Raw genomic sequence first — 22,239 nt, forward strand, 5'->3', positions numbered from 1 at the left:
AGTGATGCGTCCAAGATCCAGCTAGGCATCGGAAAAATAGAAGCCGTGATATGGAAATTACTCACAGAAATACCACAGCGTGTTTTGTCTTTCATGGAAACCTAACTTATTGAAAATGTAAGTCTACGTAAACCTCCTTGTACGTCATTTCAAACATGTGACAGGAACAGCCACTCGTACAGAGCAGAGAAACAACCACGTGACACCAACAGCCAATCGTACAGCAGGAGCGCCGGTGCTTCCTCCGCTCGGCGGCGATGAGGCCCCCCGGAGCTGACACAGCGTGTCTTCCTTAAACACCAATTTGACCTGGAGCTCGTTCTCCTCCCAACCCGAGCCGGGCGCGGCCCCCAATCCTGCAAAAGGAGAGCGATTAAAGGAAGAATCCGCGGCAGGAGAGAGTCCCTCAGTCCGTTCCAAACGTCCCGATTCAGGAGCCTCGGAACCTCCGAAACCTGTAATACATATCTAACGTGACTAAACTGAACCCATGTATTGCTGCCTACAGCTATATTTATTATTATTTTAGTATATTTTAATCGTTTTAATTGCATGCCTCAAAAAAAGGTAAAATAAAAAACAAAAACAATAAAATCAAAGCTTTATAAATATATTCTTTAATATTTAACTTTGAAAAATATTAAAAAAATAATAACAATAATAATTTAATCAAAGCAATAAAAACAAATATATTTTTTAAGAGTTTTAACATGGTAATAATCAAAAGACGAAGGGCGTGGTGATTATGCAACAAAATGACATCATCGACATCATCATCATTATCAACATCATCATCATCATCATCATCCTCATCAAACTGTGGCTTATTCGGAGAGGTTTCCATACGATTTGTAAGGCATGGAGAGAAAAAGAGAGGGCACCAGACAAACACGGGTAAAATGAAGGCAGCTGGGGGATTCACCGTAGTGAGCGACCGCGCCCCCGTCCTCCCAGAATATCTGGACAACAACGCCTGGCCCCGGTCCAGAGCTGTTATAACAAACGGTCCCCGCTGATGGATGTGGAGCATCATTCTGTTTGCAACTGTCAGGGCTGTAGCCTGTCAGCAACTTCCAAATAAGCCCCTTTTTATGGTGAATAATGTGGATGGTTCTCAAGCAGCAGTGATGCAAGACTCGCAAACGATCGGTCCGTGGCGAACAAATCTCTTTAAAGGAGCCGGGGTTCCGGAACGAAAGGGTCGCTTGTTTCCTTCCCGACTCAGCAGCCGTAGGCGGGCCATGCCGGGCTCTTCCACTCGCCAACAGAAAAATCATTTCTGAGGAAGGAACTAACTAACGCGACCGGTTGACACCCACGTGTGCGCTCCACCGCAACAGGCCGTCCCGGCAGAATTGAACGATCCCTTGTGAGAATCACATTCACCGCTCGAGAGGCGGGACCGGCTCCTCTCCCCAGGCGGACGGCGAGTCTGAAAAGAAAACGGAACTTTCACCCAAGTCGCTCTTGGAGAGCTGAACCCCCCGGGGAGAGCCCGATTTTTTCGGCGCCGTATAAGCTGTCAAATTGTCAAAAAAAAAAATGAAAAAAGGGACGCGACGAGGCCGCCCGGTCGCTGAAGACGCCGAAGTGAAATGACGACACATGTCGACAGGACGAGCGCCGCCGGGGAGGCGCGGCGTCCGCCACGCCGCCTGTTGCGACACATCCACTCGCAATCGAAAGCTTCCCCGATCTGGTTGTGGAAGGGGCGGCGGGCGACGTGGGGGGGGATGTGTTTTGGCCGCCAGTTCATGATGACACTGATACGAGAGAAATTGTTTGACAAATTTGACAATTTGATATTATGCCTGGAAACATTCAAGGGAAATGTCTTGCAAATATTAAAAACTGTACCATTTCACGATCGCCGCGCAGTTCAGTTCGACTAACATCAATTGACGCGCAGGTGGCGGGATTTGTTTGCCGAAAAAGGAGCCAATTACATCCGCGTGATGGACGCTCCCGCGCCCCCGCAGTTTAACTTTAAACGGGCGGCGTATGTTTCCCCCCATTTTTGTGATTGCCTCTCCTTTCTCAAGGGGGCGAGCACATCCCGAAAAACCCCCCCAAAACCGGCACCCCGATGCGTAGCGCACCTCGGGGGGGGGGGGGGGGGCGGGGTGAGAGGGAGAGAGTGGCTGATGGGCGTCCCCGTTATGCGCAGCGCTCCCTCGTTTTTTGTTTCGCTCAATAGGGTCACGGAGAGGAACGGGAACACACACACACACACACACACACACACACACACACACACACACACACACACACACACACACACACACACACACACACACACACACCCCTGAAAGCAAACAACTCACAGCGAGCGAGCGGGCGTGTTGATGGCGACGTCCACTTCCCCGGTTCTTCGTTACTTCTGCCTGCCTGGATACAGGATATCATATATGTACTGAAAACAAGTATAAAATGATCATTATTATTTTGGATTGTTCTGCAAACCGGGACAATTTTGGAGTGAACGGTGAAAACCTGGACGTTTCAGTGTCCGTCCGCATGTCTGCCGGGACTCTGGAAGGTCCCGGGTAAACCAGGGCGTCTGGTTTTACACCCTGCGTTCAGAATGCGCCTGCACAAAGTTAAAAAGGTGTAATGGCGGCACATAGGCTCTGTTAGTTACATAGTTTCGTTCATTTTTTTACGGTGACTTTTTGTCTCGCTCCTCTCTGTGGTTATTTTTGGGGGGGGTTTGGCTTTGCTCCCTTTACGTGCTCCCTCCTGTTTCGTTTGGTCGGACCAGTTTGGTGTGTGGTGCAGTCTTTTTCGCAGCCTTTCGTTCATGTTATGTTTTTGACCTCGGTCTTAGTTGTATCCCACTCTAGTTATTTTGTGAACGTTTCCCCCTGCACCTCGTCTTTCTCTACCCATCTTAAATTGTTTGTATTTTTTTGTAAATAAACCCCTATTCCCTCACAATATATATATATATGTTGTGAAAATATGACATTTCTTAAATTTTAAAGACGTCCGTATCCCTTCAAAGGACACAAAACAATTTCCACAAAAACCTTTCAAAGACATCCTGGCTAAGTGCCAAGGACCCCACTTTGAGATGCACTGCTGTGGTGTATGGCGAGGATGATCTGGATTTCTGTACAACAAGCGCTGTCATATTCAGGGGGGGAATCGAACCTAACGCTCCCGATCGCCCGGCGCTCATTCAACGGGACGTGAATTTGCAGGAAATCAAAATATTTGCTCAAATGCAAACTCTCACTCCTTGGAAATCTTCATTAGATCTGACCAATGCCAGTTCTGAATGGAGATGGGTTTTTTGTGGGCTTTTAAGCAACCTTTTTATGAAGCTATGAATACGAATGTCAGAGAGAGAGCTCTCTGTTTTTTTATTAATTGGATCGACGCATTAGGGCCGTGTCTGAAGGAGTTCACGTACAAAGGAGCCGTTGACGACATAGAGGCCTACTGGGAAAGTCTCCCCCGTTGCTCAGGGTTACGCTCTGATCGTGTATTTACATTTGCCAAAGAAATGTCGGATTGGTGCGCGGACAAGACCACGGCTCCTTACTGTATATCGACAGGAAACGATGGAAACTTCCTGCTGATTCCAGCAGCGTCACCGTGGAAACACAAATGATTTTTATTTTTTACATTTTTTTTTTATCTCTTTCAAACTGTCAGTTTACACGGGAGGAGGCAGATTTCATGGTCCCCGACGCAATTTTCATGGCCGTGAGTTTGGCTGAGCCCTAGTTATGGCCACAAGCTCATGCATTCACAACATCCTGTCTGGACTATTGAGATGTGCTGCTCTCTGGACTCAGGTGACGAGTATGAAAGGCCTTCAAGGCCGGTAGAAAACTCACATTAGAAAGACTCAGACTCAGACTAGAAAGTTATGTATTATGGTATAACCACCGAACTGTATCACCACTGCCTCCCAGTTAGTTTCAGATGTGACTTAAAAGGTTCTTCTGCTTACCTTTAAAATATGACACGGCCGAACCCCTGTCTATGTACCTCACCAAGTGTGACCTTATGTTCCATCTCAAGCTATGCGCTCCAGACCAGGTCTGGCCTCTTAGCGGCTCTAAGCAAGTTAAAAAGAATTGTGAATGTCATTCTCACACACTCGGGCCCTGGTACCCTGGAACCTAGAGTCGGAGAGTTTCCCCTTCGCCGTATGGGGGCCAAGACGATTGTGATGCTGCCAATTTCTATGTGAAATGTGAAGCTAGTGCAGCCCTTTGAGGCCCTGTACACATGCATTCGGATGCTTCCGAAAACACATCTCGCCCACCCCGTTTAAAAGGACGCAAAAACGATTAAAAAAGCTCACATGAGCATTCCAGGCCAGCGGGGGGGAATACATGGAAAACAAGAGTTTTGAAAAACCTTCACCCGGGATGCAGTGGCGTAACTACAGATGCTGCAATCGGTGCAGCTGCAGCGGAGCCCAGTGACCGCTAGGGGCCGAACCAATCAGTGAGTCAGGGATGCGGCACCCCGATCGCAGCATCGGTGACGGGGTGCTCGCCAACTGTGCTCCGCTGTGCATCCCCCCCACCCCCCTCCGCCGCTGCTCATGGAGCAAAACAAAAGAAGCGCCATGCGTAGCGGACTGTGCGTAACCTACACTCTCACCCTCGCCCGTGAGCTGGCTCCGGCGAGGCAACACGGATACCAGGGAAGAGGCCGATCTACAGACATAAGAGCACAAATGTCCACAGGAAGGAAGAAGATCCAAGAACCTCCACATGTGTTGTTCTGTTCATTTGTGTATGACACCGTATGTCAATATGGGATTTGCACATCCATATTTTTGTAAAATTAAGTTCATGAGATGTTGTCGTCAAAAACGTTTTTTATGACAAAAAGCTCCTACACATCTAGCTGTATCAAGTAAAAATACAACTATAATTTACAAAATGAAGGAGCTGTGTCGTATGACAGTTAAATGAATTAGCAAGCAGATAGGGGTGTGTGTGGAGGATGAGCAGGCGGGGGAAGGCTAACAAGGCTGGGAGCCCCTTCCTGGACTGGACTGGACTGAAGGACAGCAAAGGAAGCGGCGGATCAATAGAATCAGGGTCTCTAACCGCATCAGACCGGACCCCGTGGGAGGGGGTTGGGGGTGATGAAAGTTTGTCTCTCTTTAGGGATTCAACTCTCTACGAGTGACTCAGAAAAAAAAATGAAAATGGATCTGTGACATTTTTCTGACTTTTTTTTTTTTTCCCGTTCGATTCAGTCGGTTCAGCTGTGAGCTGCGAATGGAATTCTGACAAGAATCTTTTCGTTCTGTCAGGATGATTTATTTTGGTGGATCGCAAAGTGTAAATAAGTCACATTCAATTACGGTGTGGTGTGGGGATGGGGGTTTTACCTGTTGCTCGTGAGACCAACTCCCTGCATAAAGTGATGTACACAATTGACGAAAAGTTTCCTCATTTTATGAGATTCGGCTCTTTACGAGTCACTCAGTAAAACTGTAAATCAGTCCCATTGAATTTGAATTTTTGCCAAATGCCTGGGCATTTCATTGCATTGAACCAGGTCCAGCTCGAGCCATTTTGCCGCTCAAGGCCAATTGTCCTTTAAGCGATATAGGCGGCCTATAGGCCCTGCTTTGGACTTTAAGGTAGTTTCCCGTTTGTGAGTCACAGATTCCCTCGTTCGTAATAATGACTCCAGATGCCCAAGTTACTCAAAATATTTGCTTGCAATTAACTCGTCTAAACTCGTTTTTGAATCTTGCATCACTAGTGTGCACTAAAATGGTACAACCAGATTTTGGGGGGGATTTTGTGTAAGAACACCTGGGCTCAATAAATGGTGTTTCATCCTAATTCGTAATCCTGTGCAGAGTGCAGGAAAATCATGATCATAGAATAGAATCCATGTATACTGTATACATTATACTATACTTATATATACGCAAACACATCTTTTGAATGACCTGGGAGTCTGGAGTCACTCGGTAACTGAAGCCACAAGGGGACTGAAGCCCACGAGTCTTTTTTTTTTTTTTTTTTAGTTACTTGTGAGGGGCCAAATCTCCAAAAGGAGACCAACTTTCATCCCTATTATGAGCTGACCAGACCAACAAAGGGCAATGTTAGCAGCAGGCACTGTAGAACTGACCCTAAATTAAGAAGAAATAAGTAACCTCACTCACCAGCTGGCCGGTCGGCTCTTGGCGTTTCCCAGGAGTTCAATCATTTGGTATTTGAATAATTTAACGTTTAAATTATTTGCTGATGGTCAAAAATTCGATCAGACAGCCTGCTTAAAAGAAAGATGGAAAGAACTTAATTGGCTAATCTAAAAGTCAGGCTACAGGCGGCTAGAAGGGAGTGAAGCAGCTCCCATTAAAGCAAGATAAAAACAGAAGTACAATAACTGAGCTGAACACGAGGTCCTCTGTGTCCAGAATCACAGGAAACCGTTATAAATTGACAGCGGGGCAACAGGAAATCTAAACAATCTCCTCCAAAAGAAGATGTATTTGGCCCCGTGGCTACGGCACCGAAAGGGAGCGCGCAAGTTCAGCCAAAAAATGCGACAAAACCTATTTTGGGGGTTTTCGCCTCAGAAACACATCCCATTCTACAGCCCCGTCAGCTTGTTAGGAAGGAAACTGAAAGGCCAGAAGAAAGGCTCCTGCTGCTAAAGTCAGCGGTGAACTTTCCCTCTAAAGACTCCGGTTTCCTCTCGTTGCGGAAAGTTCGGCTCTTTTTGGAGATTCGGCTCTTTACAAGTGGCTCAGTGAAAAGATTCGTTTGATTTATTTAAACTCCTCGTTCGTTTGATTCAGTCGGGTCAGGTGTGGGAGGGGTGCGAATACGTACACTAAAACTAAACCAACCTGACGAAAGTACGCTACAGTGGGGGGGGGGGGGGGGGGGGGGGATTCTGGATGTATTAACTAAACTTAAAGTTAATAAATAATTTTAGTATTTATTACACAATGCATATATTGATCGATAAGACCAAATCAACCTCGTTTTAAGAAAATGTTTTTTATTTGTGATGTCATCTAGACTAGACTACCAATAATCCTCAGTTAAACAGCGACGTCTCCGATGGCGGGAGCTCGCTGTTACCATGGAATGTTTACCTCACTGGCTGATGGGTAAACAGGCGCATAAATGATGATATTTATATCCAGTTAAATTGTTATTAATTGAATTCATACTGAGGGTATGACACGATATCCCTATTCCCTCCCAACCTCGAGTTTAATAGACCATCCAATACAAATCTACCCATTCAAATTAATTGGTTTGAACTTTGTTATGTGGAGCACAACAAAAGTCAAACAATTGTGCTCCGGGACACAATTCAATACAATTATTTTCATGACTATGAGCACGAATAAGCATGAGTCTACTTGGTTACGAGATTACGGACTTCGTGTTGGCGAGTCTTGCATCACTACTGTTCACCCTCTGTCTCAATCCTCCCTTTTTTCCATTGATGAAAAGTTTCCTCTTTTTTGAGATTAGGCTCTATAAGATTAATTCGATTTTTCGACCCTTCGTTGGTTCGTGTGATTGAGTCGTAGTCCGTCGGGCCCTGAATGTTGAATGTCATTTTGAAAAGAAGCCTTTCATTCTGTCAAAATTATTCGTTTTGGTGGAATGCAAAGTGTACAGTAAATCACTCACATTCAATATGAATTATGCCAATTGATGCCTTTTTTCACATTAATTTAATCATCATTCATTATTTTCTGAGTAGTTAGCGAGTCACAACCAAAGCGAACAACGCTTTGGTCGGATCGACTCGCAACTCATGAAAAGATTTGCGCCACTACTTTTTATCCTCAATCTCAATCCTCCTAACTACCTCATCCTCTCCATTCCTTCACATTTGTACCTTTTCCCACCCAATTTATGGTCTTGTGTTTTAAATTTTAATACAAGGTAGCCTTTATCCCCCCGCACGGAGTTAAGATCTTTACTGTTTTAGCCTAACTGAATAATGCAGCAAAAGGGCTCTTTTCATAATTTTAGTTTTTTGAAGGTAAAAAAAAAAAGAAAAGAAAAGACTATAATAGGAAGTGCCATTGATTTCCGGAACCACGCAGAAGGGGGGGTGATCTGTCATTTCACACATTATCAAGACGGGAGCTATGCACACCAACTTTAAAAACATACATTAAAAAAACAAACACGAAAATCCTGGAATGCTACAGTAGAGTATATCCGACCACCACGGTTCTCGGGAGGGGGCGTGCTCGTTTGGTTTTTGTCCGAGATTGTGAAAAAATGCAGATGAAATATCTGGGATGCCGGTTGACGCAGCCGTGCACTTCCACGACCATCGGACAATAAACCAACGAGTAGGATGTTATTTTCTGCGTGGGGTGGTGTGCGTGGCGGTGGACGTGATGTATTGCACTATATGGTGCGAGAGAACTCCATTTTCGGCACGTAGATTTGACCGTGTTCGGTTGCGTTGCAAACCACTTCCTGTTGGAAGCATGGAAATTAGAGGCAACGCCTTTTGATGGAAACTCAAACTGTTAATAGCTTTTTATCATTTAGGTCTTTTAAATTCGCTGACCAAGTTTGAGGTGGATCTGATTAACCTGCTCGGAGGAGTTCTTGAAAGTATGGAGCCTGAAAATGGCCAAAATGTCACAAAAATGTCACATGAAATGAAGTATGGGCGTTTTTTTTGCGTGTTGGGATGTTACATGTGCCAACCAAATGTCGTTCATCTACATGAAACGTACCGCAAGGGACGCTTGGTGGAAATCTTGTAGAGGGCACTTTTAAGACATTTTACCACACCCATGCGCAAGACCCATCAAACATACCATTACACCGCTTCTGACGCAGGTGCAACGTTTTGCAACTTTTCCAGCACCTTTAAGCCTTGAAAAATACAAAAATCCTATGATGATACATTTAAATATAGTATAACAGCAGATTTTTAGTAAAGTTATGGGTATCATGAATCAGCTTGTCAGAGTATGCAAAAGATAAAGAACCATTTAATGTTTTAATTTGGTCATAAGACTACTGATGTCAATTTGTTTGTTGTTTACAGGGATGTTAAGAAACACGTGTGGGCCAGCGCCTCTTACTGGCATTTAAATGTCTCAACGCACTTTGGCTGTGAGACAAAAGGTTGAACCATGATAGCGTTAAGTAAATTAAAGTTATTAAAACGTCCGTCAGTCATCCATAATTATAATTAGCCCATTATCCAAGCACACACATTACGGAAGTTGAAACGGCAGCACTTTACATAATTCTCTTTATTAGAAGCGAATTAATGAGGAGAGCAACAAGTGATTTGTTGCCGTATTGTACTTCTGTGCCTGTTAAACCCTTGAGAAGCTGCCCTGGCATCAGGGTGATTAGCCCTCTTTGTTTTGTTCATTCCTTTATTCCTGTCGGGGGGGGGGGGGGGGGGGGATTTCCCGATCTGGCGTGGCCCCTACCCACTTTTAAACTAATGGAGGTGCGGAGAACTCCTGGGGGGCCAGAGGCGGCCCTTCCATTGGCTTTTGAGTTTGAAAGCCCACGCCCTGGAAATGGCGCCTGGCGGTCGGGAGAAACTTGTCCTCGTCATCTCGTCAGTTCGCTGGACCAGACGTTCCCAACCACCGGGGCCGCGGGCCGCTGGCCCCTGTTTTACCTGGGCTTTTTTTACTTTTTTTTTATGATCTTCCATTAACATGCATTAAAATTGTGTCTTGCCCACACAATCAAAGGTTCAGAAACAATCTTCGCTCCGCTGGGAGATCAGAGGGATCTCAAATCGCAAACAAGTGCGGGAAAACCAATAAAAACAGTGTGTTTTCGTTATGGTTTTATTTTCCTCCGTTTCCTAATTGAATTAAACAAAGAAAAAAAAGGCCCTCGCGTAACGGGGAGACTTTCTTAGTCACTCTCTTAGCCGATACGACTTGCGTCTTTCACTGATACGTAGCATGGAGCAAACTGCTTGTTGCTTCAAGGACAAAACGCAGGGCAGCACCAGCGCCAGGCCCCGCCCCTTAACACCAGGCCTCGCCCCCTGACAATTTGATTGGTTTGAACCGCGACAACGGTGTCTCCGCCCCTTTCTCAGCGACTATTCGGCTTGAATTTCTCCAGATAGATCTCCCGTTAGTTTTGACACGTGGGTGTGGCTACGACGCAAGATAAGGGGTCTCCTGACGTACAATGCAGCAAGAAACACTTTTTTGCTATGTTTGCTTATTAAAATGGTGTTTTCCATGCAAGACTTGCAAACGATTCGTTCGTGTCGAACAAATCTTTTCAATGACTTGTCAGTCTGGAGTCACTCCAGCAAAAGAATATAATTTTTGACCCACAAACTGAAAGTAATCACTCAACTAAATTAAAGTCCAAGGCAAAAAAGACAAAATGTTCTTCTCACTTTGTTTTCCACCAAAATAAATAATTTAGGCAGAATTTAATGATTCCTGTGATAATTCTATTAACAACTCAGGGTCTTCTGTACATCATCTGCTCTCATGCAACCAGATAAAACATTTTATTAATCCAGTATAATAGTCAAGAGCAAGCAAGTATAAAAATAAGGCCCCGGGCAAAGGTTTACCACGAAACTCCCAGTGGGAGGGTCTATCCCCCAAACCTCATCATTTAAAGGGGATCTATTATGCTTCTTTTCAACAAGTTCATTTAGGTCTCTGAGGTCCCCAAAACATTTTTCTGAAGTTTGTTGCTGAAAATACCACTCCGATTATGCATTCTAGATCGATCGATTCCAGTGGGTGGCGCTTCCCTCCAGAGGCCCCGAGTTCTGTTTGAGCACAAGTTCTGGGTGCTGCTATTACTGTTTGAGTTTTACTTCTGGGTTCCGTTGTATTTAGTCCGTAATCTTCACTTTTTTCACCTCATCAGTTCATAAAATCAGTTTCTGAACAAATTTGATCTTCACTCATATCAGATCTACAAGGCAGTTTGTTCCCACTTCCGTGAGGCAAGGGCACAGCTGCGCTGCTGGTTGCACCGCACAGACACCGCGCCAGACTTTTTTGTTCACTCAGGAAATGTCAGAAAATAAAATAACATAAAATATAATAAAACAAAATAAATACATCCACCATAAAAACACACTGTTTTTTATTGGTTTTGTTTGAAGGAGCGCACAGTGGATCGCACGCCGCAGCCAACAGTTTAAGTAGCATGCTTGCATTTTTTTTTTAAAGAAATACTGACTTACTGCTCCTTTTTTTATTTTTATAAACACTTACATTTCCACCATCTGCAGTTTCTTAGTGCACAGCTGGTATTAATTTGTCTTAATTGAAAAAGATTTGTGTTGGTCAGTAAGCCAACCGAGCAACTCCCAGCAATGCTTGTTATTCTCTCGCCGTGGTTGGAGCTACTCAGATGGGGGGCGGTGCTCTGACAAGTGGCGGTCTGAACTTTAACAGGGATAAGCTTCCTTTCATCTGAACCTGTAATGCCACGGTAATTTGAAAGGACAACCGCCACCAGTGTGGAGTGGAGATAAGGCCGGCAGGTTCAGAACCTCCCGTTGTCCTACTATCACCTTGGCTGGACACCCGCTGTGACAGGACGATGGGAATCCTGCCAAATGGCAACCTGTTGACTGGAGACGTTTCAGTTGCATTCTATAAAGCTTTGCCCCTGGGGACTAGAATCTGACTGAAATTGTATCGAAATTAATGCATAACCACCATAATGATTTTCTTTTGGTGAATGTGCGAAGAACGACAATATTCCCGACTTTGAGGGATGCAGAGTGACACAGTTAGGTACATTATGATAGATGTGTTGAAGCAGCCTCCCACTTGCTGAACCCTGATGCCCCAAACCTGATTCCTATCGCCTATTACTGTTCCTCTCCCTTGTTTCAAGATTATTAGTGTGTTGGTTTATCTTCATTATTTCAAGACTCATTGTTCGGGTGTGTTGGTTCATCTTCTTGCATTTCACAGATTTATTTACCCGTGTGTTTTATCTTCTTCTTCTTATTTCAAGATTTATTTGACAAACACAAATGTGATTCTGGTATTAAAGGTTCGAATGAGATGGATTGTAAAGCAGTTTAGGAGTAATAACTTAAAACCAAACGCACGTGAATCAAGGAAAAGCCTCCCTCTGCCGACGACCAATGGCAAACCTCTCACGACCGCCTCGACCAATGGCCTTTGGAGGTCACGTCCGGTCCCACCCCCTCAGAAGACATGAAAAAACCACCAATGATAGCCTCGCCAATCTCCTCCACCCTAGGGACTCATCCCCGTGTGAACACGTTACTTTACTTTCTACTTTACTTTACCCGGCCCTTTGCCATGCAGCCTTTCTTCCTTTCTTTTTCTTCTTTTTAAAACCACATTTTAGCACCAGGACTCAGCCGACTGTCGGCTACGCATATTTACCTTGAAAGCCTCTCCGCCTTTCTGCCTTCGGCCTCCTGTTAACCCTGGCTGAAGTGCCCTCATTTAAGAATACCTCATTTAAGAATGAGCCGCCTCACCTGCGTTGAACAAACGCATCTGATCCTCCGAAGCCACTGACAAGCCCCTAAGCAACCACGCGCCAGCTCTGAAAAAAATCCCAGCAGGGCGATCTTCGCTCAGCATCGTCGTTCTGGACCAACGGAACGTGGGATCCACTATATTCTTCCTGTCCCCGGGTGAGACTACACAGAGGAAGCCAAACTACGGTGATCCCAGGGACTGCGAATCAGTAAGCTCGGAACTTATGAACTTTTGTGGCTAAGTGATGTTGGTGCGGGAACGGCGATTTCTTTGTTTTATTATTCCCTTTGAAATCGGTTAGTTGCGCCTTTGAGCCCATTCGAATACATTCCAAAGCAATACCTTCGTCTTCCCTCGTGTGTGCTTGTGTTTAACTGGGTTTAATTCTTGTTTTCTACCTAAACCTTTTTCTTATATTATAAAATGCCATAATAAGACACCAACCTCTGTGTCACTTTAATTTTCCATGTTTTATTAATAATTTGGTGGCGTTTAACTAAATTGAACTAAACCGTAAATATTGATTATAGGTCCTTATCACGCTACAGTTCTAATTCTACCGAAGCCCCACTTTGACATAGGGAGGGGTTTAATCATATTTTGGGATATATATTTATAGAGAAAGTGTCCCCATTACGCACGGTGCTCGTTTCGTTCCATAAGGAAATGGAGTAAACTAAAAAAAGTGTTGTGATGAACACAGAACTGCTGTTCCGTCTGGAACTGATGAAATAGTCTCGCAGTTTTGCTCTTGCAACACAAGAGCTAGTTTTCATTATTCATGTATTTTAAGTTGAATTTGAAACATTTTCTCAACAGACCCTGCGAGCTCTGGCGGCACAGCGGTCGAAGTACACCGGTTTAATCACAGGCAAAATGATGATAAAGCAAACTGCGCTACGGGTAAACGCTAAACGCTAAACCCTCGAGGGCGACTGGTGAAGGGTCCTGGAAGTGACTTTGACCGTGACTCAATGAAACACCCGACGACGCTCGCCAACGGGACGGACTGGGACTAGGAGAAAGGCTGAGACCCGACCGAGAAAACAGAACAAAGATCTCATCAAAAATGGCTGCCGCTGTCAAGGAATATCAACGAGTAGCGGCGGAGGAAAGCTGATTTGGAATTTAAAACGGCTGCGTTCTCCTCTGTTGTTTAAAGGGAAGGAAAGAGGCCGTGGAGGGATGAAAGTCGACAAGTTTTGACAGTTTCAGTTCAGAAGCTCTTCTCAAGATGAGGCAATCCCAACATCGTTGCAGTATTTCACACAGGTTGCACGTGGCTGATTTGCCTGTGATGATGGTTTGATGAATCCATGGATGAATTAGCATTTGGCTGCTGATGCCGGCCGACTGAGCACGCCGCTGTGTAAGTCCTGGAACTGGAACTGCACACAGCAGGGTTTCCGAACCTGTTTCTTTCCACCCCGTCAAACTTTTTCACGATGAAATAATGCCACGGCGCTACACCACCACCCTGTCGACCACTCAAAACGTCATAAAACATCACAAACCCATAGAATTGTGCTTAATATGGCCTCGTAAAAGTAAGTGACGAAAGGCAAAACGATTCGTTCGTAGCGAACCGATCTTTCGAATGACTCGGGAGTCAGACACTCCGGCGAAAGAGTGAATCTTTGACTGAAAATAATATTTTTAAATTACTGAGGACTAAATTAAAGTCCAAGGCGGAAAAAGGTCAAGGCATTTGACACAAGTTTACAGATTCTGTGACGGAAATAAACGATTCTTGGGAGAATTCCATTCACAACCTGGAGCCGAAACGACTCTTCTGACTCTCGTTCATCGTTGGTGTAGTCCTCCCTCACTCACCGTGTGTTACACCAACTGCACCAAACGAACAAGGACTTGAATTGAGCGACTCTTTGCTGTCCATCGAGTGACCCGAAATAACCGCATCTCAAAAAAGAGTTGAATCTCTCATCAGTCCTAATAGCTCTCACATACAATAATCCCTCAGAGTGAGAACTGAGCTCATTGTGATGAACACAGGCAGAGCTGCTGCTCTGCTGGAACTGAAATATTGGATGAATTAGTGCAGCCTCGCAAATTTAATCTTGCTACACAGAAGCAGGCTTTCCATTATTTGTGTCTTTAAGTAGAATTTGAAAGTTCCACAGTAAACCTGGCAGGGTTGCCAGGTCCGCATGAGAAAACCAGCGTAATGGCCAATCAAAACCAGTCAAAAAAAACGAGCCCAAGCAGTCAGCCACTGATGTGCGCGTGAATCTGTTTTTTTGCCGACAAAAGGCTGTCGATGGGGGGCAGAGCATCATGGAGATGTTCCCATCATGCATGGTTTCTTTCCATACTGTTCCATACATCATCCTTACCCCCATTTTTATAATTTTCTATTTTTATTAGTTATTATTCATGAAATTTGCATGCAAAATGGGTCTACAAATGGGACAACAAATTCCACCCGTGGCAACACTTCAAAAGTAGCCCAATTCTGTGGGAAAACCGCCGAACTGGCGTGAAACGTGGCGTGCTCTCACGGCTCGTCGCCCAGCAGGGTGCAGCAGTGCAGTAAAAAATGGATTCATCAAATGTTATGATTATTAATATTGTTAATAATATTAATTCACAGATTATTTCGACTGAGTGACTTGGTAGATTTAGCTATGGGGAGGTGGCTCCATGTTGAATTCCAAAAGTACCTGCAGTGACTTTAAAACACAGTTTTAAAGTTCACTTAATTGAAAATGTTTTGCCCCGAATGTTCAACCTCCATCAATTGAAAACATATTTCATTGAATGAAAGATGTTGGCAAATTGCACGGTTCTGGATCCTTGTTATTTTGGAAAGCAGAAGATCAGCGGCCAACTTGTGAAGAACTATCATTTAGAATCAGCTCCTCGGGGGAATGTTAAGCAGGATTCCTGTTCATAGGATGTGACTTTGGCAGAGTTCTCTGCTTTAACGATAGGTTCATTCAATTGCCTATTGTAAATAAGATGAAGGTCGTTTTTATTGTATGTTATGTTCATTTTTCCGGTCATTTCCGTTGTTTATTTAGTTGTTTTGTGTTTTATATTTATCGGTTATCATTAGGTTTATCGTATGTAATGTACAATAAACCTAAACCAATAAACTAGTTTAACTGTTCATTATTTATTTTTAGGTTAATTCTTCTGGTTTATTGTTGATATTTTCCATTGTTTATTGTAAATTGTTTTAGGTTCATTGTCCATGGCAAAATCGACATTGCGATTGTTTCTTTCATTTTGTTTTCATTTTAGTATTTTATTTTAATCTTTAGGTTAATTTTCATTATTTTGTTTATTTCATTTTTTATTGTTAATAAATTGTATTTTCCATGGCAACATGTATCTCCCTATTTTTATTTTTTTTGTAGGTTGTTAGGGGTCCAGTCCAAAGGGCAGGCTTGAACCCAAATAATAATAATAATTATGATGATGATGATAATAATAATAATAATAATAATAATAATAATAATAATTATTATTATTCCTCCAGATCCTCCAGATCCTGATCCTCCAGATCCTGATCCTCCAGATCCTAATCCTCCAGATCCCGGTCCTCATCACTGAAGAAGACATTGAATTGAATCGTGTGGCGAGTAAAAAAAAAAAAAAAAAAAAAAGCTTCTTTGGTTCACATCAGACCTGGCGTTTTCAAACTACGCCCTCCTCCTGACGATGCAGCGTTTCCTCACCCAAAGTTTTCTGTCTGTGGCGGCCATTTTGTTTGTGTCGGTAACTTTGGACGAGTTGATCAAGTTCCAAATAATCCTTTGAGAGAGAGAGAGAGATTTTAAGTTTACTCGGTACTCTCCTTCTCTCTCTCTCTCTCTTTCTCCTTATAATACACACACACACACACACAATCAGACACCTGGCAGCGATGACATACATACGTCACTTAAGATACCTGTAAACTGACACTAAAGAAACAACAACAATTTAATAAATGTTCATTTAGTCCGAGCGCAGCCGCCTCTTTGGAAGTTCCACTTCATGTTGCACATCAATACCGCTGACCCACGACGCCTCATCTCGGGTTTGTGAGCAGAAGCAATTCATCAGATTCGAGACCAAGACTGACCAAACACAACATCCACGCGTCCCACAAAATTATTATGATTTTTTTGCTTTTAGGATATGAAGTCAATATATACTGTGGCGCCGGCTCGGCATCCCCTCATGCATAACAGGCTCATACGCAGGCGGCAGTCGAGCAGCCAAACAGTTCATAAATCATTGAGGTGGCTGAGAAAATAGGTAAAAAGAAACTGACTGTGCTCATTATAAAAGATGGATGGAAGGAGAGATAAATCCGGGAGCGACGCTTTAAAGGGACAAAGATGATGGATCAGGCTGAAGAAAGGAAAGAGTGTTTGGGAGCTCCAGCTTTGAGGTGTGAGGGGGAGGGAGGGAGGTAGAGAGACAGATCTCTGTGTCTGTGTATGTAGGTAGTTATCTGTTATAATTTTGCACGTGCAATTGGACGTTTTTAGGGTATTTTGGGGAATTTTTTTGTTGAACTGAACTTGAAAATAGGGGCGCCCGGGTGGCGGCGGAGCTTCACCGTCTTCAAGGCCCAGTCCTTACTGCAGCGGCCCCGGGTTCCGGCACGAGGCCATTTGCTGCGTGCCAACCCCTGCCTCCCCTTTCTCCCCGCACCTTCACTATTGAATAAAGCATGAAAAAAATCTTAAAAAGAAAAAAAAAAAAAAACTTGAAAATAAACTACTACGTAATGAATCAGTTTGCAATAAGGGATCGCTGTAACCGAAGACATTCCGCCTCGATGGCACTATTTATAATCTGAACTTTACTGCCATCCTGTCAACCACTAAAAACACCAGAAACAGGTAGAGCTGCGCTTGTCATCGCGGCCGACTAACAGTTAGTGACGCGGGAGTCGCCAGCGATTGGTTCGTGGCGGCGAACAACTCTTTTTTAATGACTCGGGGGTCAGGAGTCCCTCCGGCGAAAGAGTGATGCTTCGACTCCAAATAATCGCTGAGGAATAAAATAAAATAAAAGCTTTTACTGTGGGAACCAACACACGGGCATCGATCAAGAGGACGTCACACATCCGACTATGTGGACGTGCTAAGGAAAGATGCTGGTGCGAAAAGCACAAAGGAGCTGGCCAGATGTATGGAGAACAGGGATGACTGGAGACGCCGATGGAAGGCTCGTCTGAGGACGACGTAGAGAGAGAATAAAGCAAACTCCGGGGCAATAAAGACCAAGGCGTTTGGTACGACCCATAATGAATGAGACTGAATAAGACGCCACCAAAAATCCGAACCGACTCCTCGGACTCTGGTGCATCGTTCAGGAAGTCCACGAACCGAGAGCCTGACGTCTAGAACGACTCTTTTTTACCGAGTGACTCGTCAAGAACCGAATCTCAAAGAAGAGTCGAACCTTTCATGGACCGCGAATAAAGAGTGAAGCTTGTTCTGATGAACACAGAGCTGCTGTTCTGCTTGGAGCTCCTCAATTCGATGAATTAGCGAAGCCTTGCCGATTGTGATCTTGCAACCCAAGATCTCATTATCATTCTTTTTTTTTTCTTTTTTTAAGTGGAATTTGAAACTTTTTTTAAAGGCGAGCTCTCACGGCACAGCAAGTGCACCGCAGCACGGCGGTTGAAAAAACGTCGATGGTGAAGCGTGAAAAAACCAACGGCAGCATCTCGATCGAACAATTTCAGCGGCCGGAGGCTGGTTCTGATGCTCACACTCAGCGGGTACTCCCCCCCCCCCCGGCTCCCAGTCACTGGATCCATCCAATCCTCTCAGGTGTTTTTCGCTTCCAGGAAAAACTAAAGTGAGACGCTGAATACAGATGGCCTTAAGATGCCGGTCCGTCCCTTTTCCTTTATTTATTTATTCCCAGCCTTCCTTAAGGAAAGGTAACGTCTAAATCATCCGTCGTTGTTTTAACAGTCCCCGTCATCCTCGTCTCTTCGTACTGATTTAGGGCCAAGGCGTCCATGCTGCATAATTCAGCGCTGCACTCCAACCTGTCTCGTATTTCTCATTAAAGGTTCCTGGCAAGGGTCCACGCCTCTGACAATGAGGCTTTGAGTGAAAGATCTGTTGCCAGTTTCGAACAAACACACACATCAGCCCCACTTTCACCTCCACCCTCACCTCCACCTCCACCAGCAGCTCCATCGGCACCCCGTCATACAGCCTAAGCCCCGGCTTCCTATGCACATGTTGACTGGTGCCAGAATCCAGCCACGGGTTTCAGCCAAAATTTTAAATCCGGGCTGAGGTTGACGTGAGAATGGGAGGGGTTAGGGGTTAGGATGGGAAGGGTTGGGGGTTAGGATGGGAAAGGGAGTTAAGGGTTAGCTTGTGATCGGGGTTAGGATGGGAAGGGTTGGGAGTTAGGGTGGTAATGTTAGGGGGTTAAAGGTAAGGATGGGATAGGTAGGAAGGGTAGGGGGTTAGTGGTTAGGATGGGAAGGGTTGGGGGTTAGGATGGGAAAGGGAGTTAAGGGATAGGTTGTGATCGGGGTTAGGATGGGAAAGGGAGTTAAGGGTTAGGTTGGGATCGGGGTTAGGATCGGAAGGGTTGGGAGTTAGGGTGGTAATGTTAGGGGGTTAAAGATAAGGATGGGATAGGTAGGAAGGGTAGGGGGTAAGTGGTTAGGATGGGAAGGGTTGAGGGTTCGTGGTTAGGGTGGTAATGTTAGGGAGTTAAGGTTGGGTTGTGATAGTGTTAGGATGGGAAGGGTTAGTGGTTAGGACAGTAATGTTAGGGAGTTAAGGGTTAGGTTGTGATAGGGGTTAGGATGGGAAGGGTTGGTGGTTAGTGGTTATGATTTTAATGTCAGGGAGTTATGGGTTGGGTTGTGATAGGGCTTAGGATGGGAAGGGTTAAGGGTTAGGATGTGATAGGAGTTAGGATGGGGAGGGTTAAGGGCTGGTTATTCTTTCACCTGGGGGTTCTTCACAGACGGCGCAGGCACTCCCACAGAGTGCACTCCCACAGGGCGTAAAGTGGGCACATTCTCCGTTGTAATTCTATCCAAAACCACTGGGGCAGTGAAGAGAAAATACCGGTGAAGCAGGAAGTAGTAAGCAAGTAGCAACTAGGAGATTGAGAAGGGGTAAGAGTTAAGATGGGAAGGGGTAGGAATTTGGAAGGGGTAGAGTAGGTAGGTAGCTAGGTACTGTAGGTAGGGTAAAGCTGGGTTCTCAAATACTGATCCCTGCATTCGATTGAGGTCGGAAAAAACAGGGGTGGAAAGTTATGAAGCACAAGTACATATTCATGCATTTTTCAAGCATCTGTGCTGACTATATTCAGTTTGAGTTTCAGTAACTTTTGAGTTTCACTCACAGGCAAATATCCAGACTTTTTACTTGTTATTATTACATTTCTCTCACAACACAGTGACGCTACTTTAGTCTATAAAAGTATTTAGTATTTTTCTGTTTATATGAATGAAAATCAAGTCGAAGCAAGAGGAAAAATCATTGCGTGAATTTAACTATTGATTTACGATTGCTAATCATTTCATTAGCTCCATATCCTTGTACATTACTATGACAGCACCTATACTTTCTGTTTTATTGTACATTTCAATCAGGATCAGCAGATGCCTCATCTGCAAAAAATATAAAAAATAAGCTCCAGGAGCACTTGATGAAATATTATAGGCTATTATAGAAAAGCAAGTACTTAAATACTGTTTAATTAAGTAGAAATATTGATTTAGTGCCTTCACTTTTCCTGGAGTTATTTTGTGTCAGGGTGTTTAGACTTTTACTTAAATAAAATGTCTGAGTACTTCTTCCACCTCTAATCTCTGTAAGAGCAGAGAAAAGACCAGGAAATGACGACACGCGTGCACACACACACACACACACACACACACACACACACACACACACACACACACACACACACACACACAGTTTAACAGTGACGCAGGAAACACACCGAAAACTGTCTGTTCACGTCACCAAAATTACACGACTCTGAGACGAGACGAGAGAGGATTCGCCTTCTGCATCGGCTGAGAGGATAATTAGCGGTTAGCCCACACACGCACACACACACACACACGCACGCACACACACACACACACACACACACACACACACACACACACACACACACACACACACACACACACACACACACACACACACACACACACACACACACACACACACACACCCTGACCTGTCAGCCTCACAGCCTTGCACTGTGTGTGGCCGTCGGCACCTTGGCCCACTCAGCGTCCTGTCCAAACATATGGACCCAATTTAATTACATCAAATTGAATATAAATCAGAATGTGACAAAGAATATCAAAAAGACAATAATAATAATAATAATAATAAGAAGAAGAAGAAGAAGAAGAAGAAGAAAAATATGAATAATAATATGAATAATAATTTGAATAATGATAATATGAATAATTAATCCTATTAGTATTATTAGATAGATAGATAGATAGATAGATAGATAGATAGATAGATAGATAGATAGATAGATAGATAGATAGATAGATAGATAGATAGATTGATAGATAGATAGATTGATAGATAGATAGATAGATAGATAGATAGATAGATAGATAGATAGATAGATAGATAGATAGATAGATAGATGGATGATAGATGAATGATGAAGACGAAAAACAAATAAATCAAAGAAACAAGAGTTATATTTCCGTAGCAACTTCCTGAATATATATAGATATATTTTTTTTCTGTTTTAGAAGAGAGATAGGTCGATATACATATATATATATATATATATATATATATATATATATAAATGTATATATTTAGATGTATTATAAATGTTCACAACCTGAACTTAACTATAGAAAAAGCTCATCCATTGAAGCCCAGCAGGGGGGTAAGTTTCAGTTATAAACGATGGAAACCAACATCTGAATTAGACCTGGGTTGAAAAACAGCCAATCCAACCTTGAATTTATTTGAGAGCCGACTCCTACGGAGGTTTAGGGACGTTAGCACGCACACGGCACGGCAGGAACGACCTGGGGGCATGGATTGCATCCTGCTGCTGGTTTTGTTCTTCGCATCCTCTGAGAAGTCGAGAACGGGTTATTCTGATGAGGACGACTCAAGAGGCAAGAGTCAAGAGGTTTATTTGACAGATGCTGCTTTTGAAAATTATGCACTTAATCAGTTTTTCCTTTTTCAAGTTTCATTTTTTAATTGGCTAGTTTCATGGGAAATGTGGCTTTTGTTGGAAATTTGGCATTTTGTCAATGCTTTTGTTGATTTTCAATGCTTCCCCCTTCCAAACGAGTGATTGTGGCGCCCCCTTGTGGATTACGACTCTGGCAGGTTCCCAACACGTGCGTATCGTTCGTAACCAAACGTATTGTAGTTTGTGTAGAGTCTCAAAGAGCCCTGACGCTCCTCTACCCGGAGCGCCCGTACGGCTCCAAACCGAACTGACTTCAGGCAGCGCGGGCGGAGGCTCGGCCTTCCTGATCACGCGTTGGGGGGGTCTTCCGTTTTATTCAGTTTTTATTCATCCGAGAGCAGCAGCGGGCTGAGAAATACTTGCTCCCGTCCGTGTCCTGTTTCTCACAAGAGTAGCGGCAGCTCTGTGGAAAATAGCAACCGATGCAGAACACTGCGGTGCATGTCTGAGTGAACGTGGCTGCATTTTCTGTCCTTGTCATTTTTGCTCATTGAAATTTGATGCTGTGCTCTCGCGTCGGACAGACCCGCCGGACCGTCCCTGCGTCGGGC

This window comes from Zeus faber, assembly GCF_960531495.2.
Source record: "Zeus faber genome assembly, chromosome: 17".
Classification (NCBI taxonomy): Eukaryota; Metazoa; Chordata; class Actinopteri; order Zeiformes; family Zeidae; genus Zeus; species Zeus faber.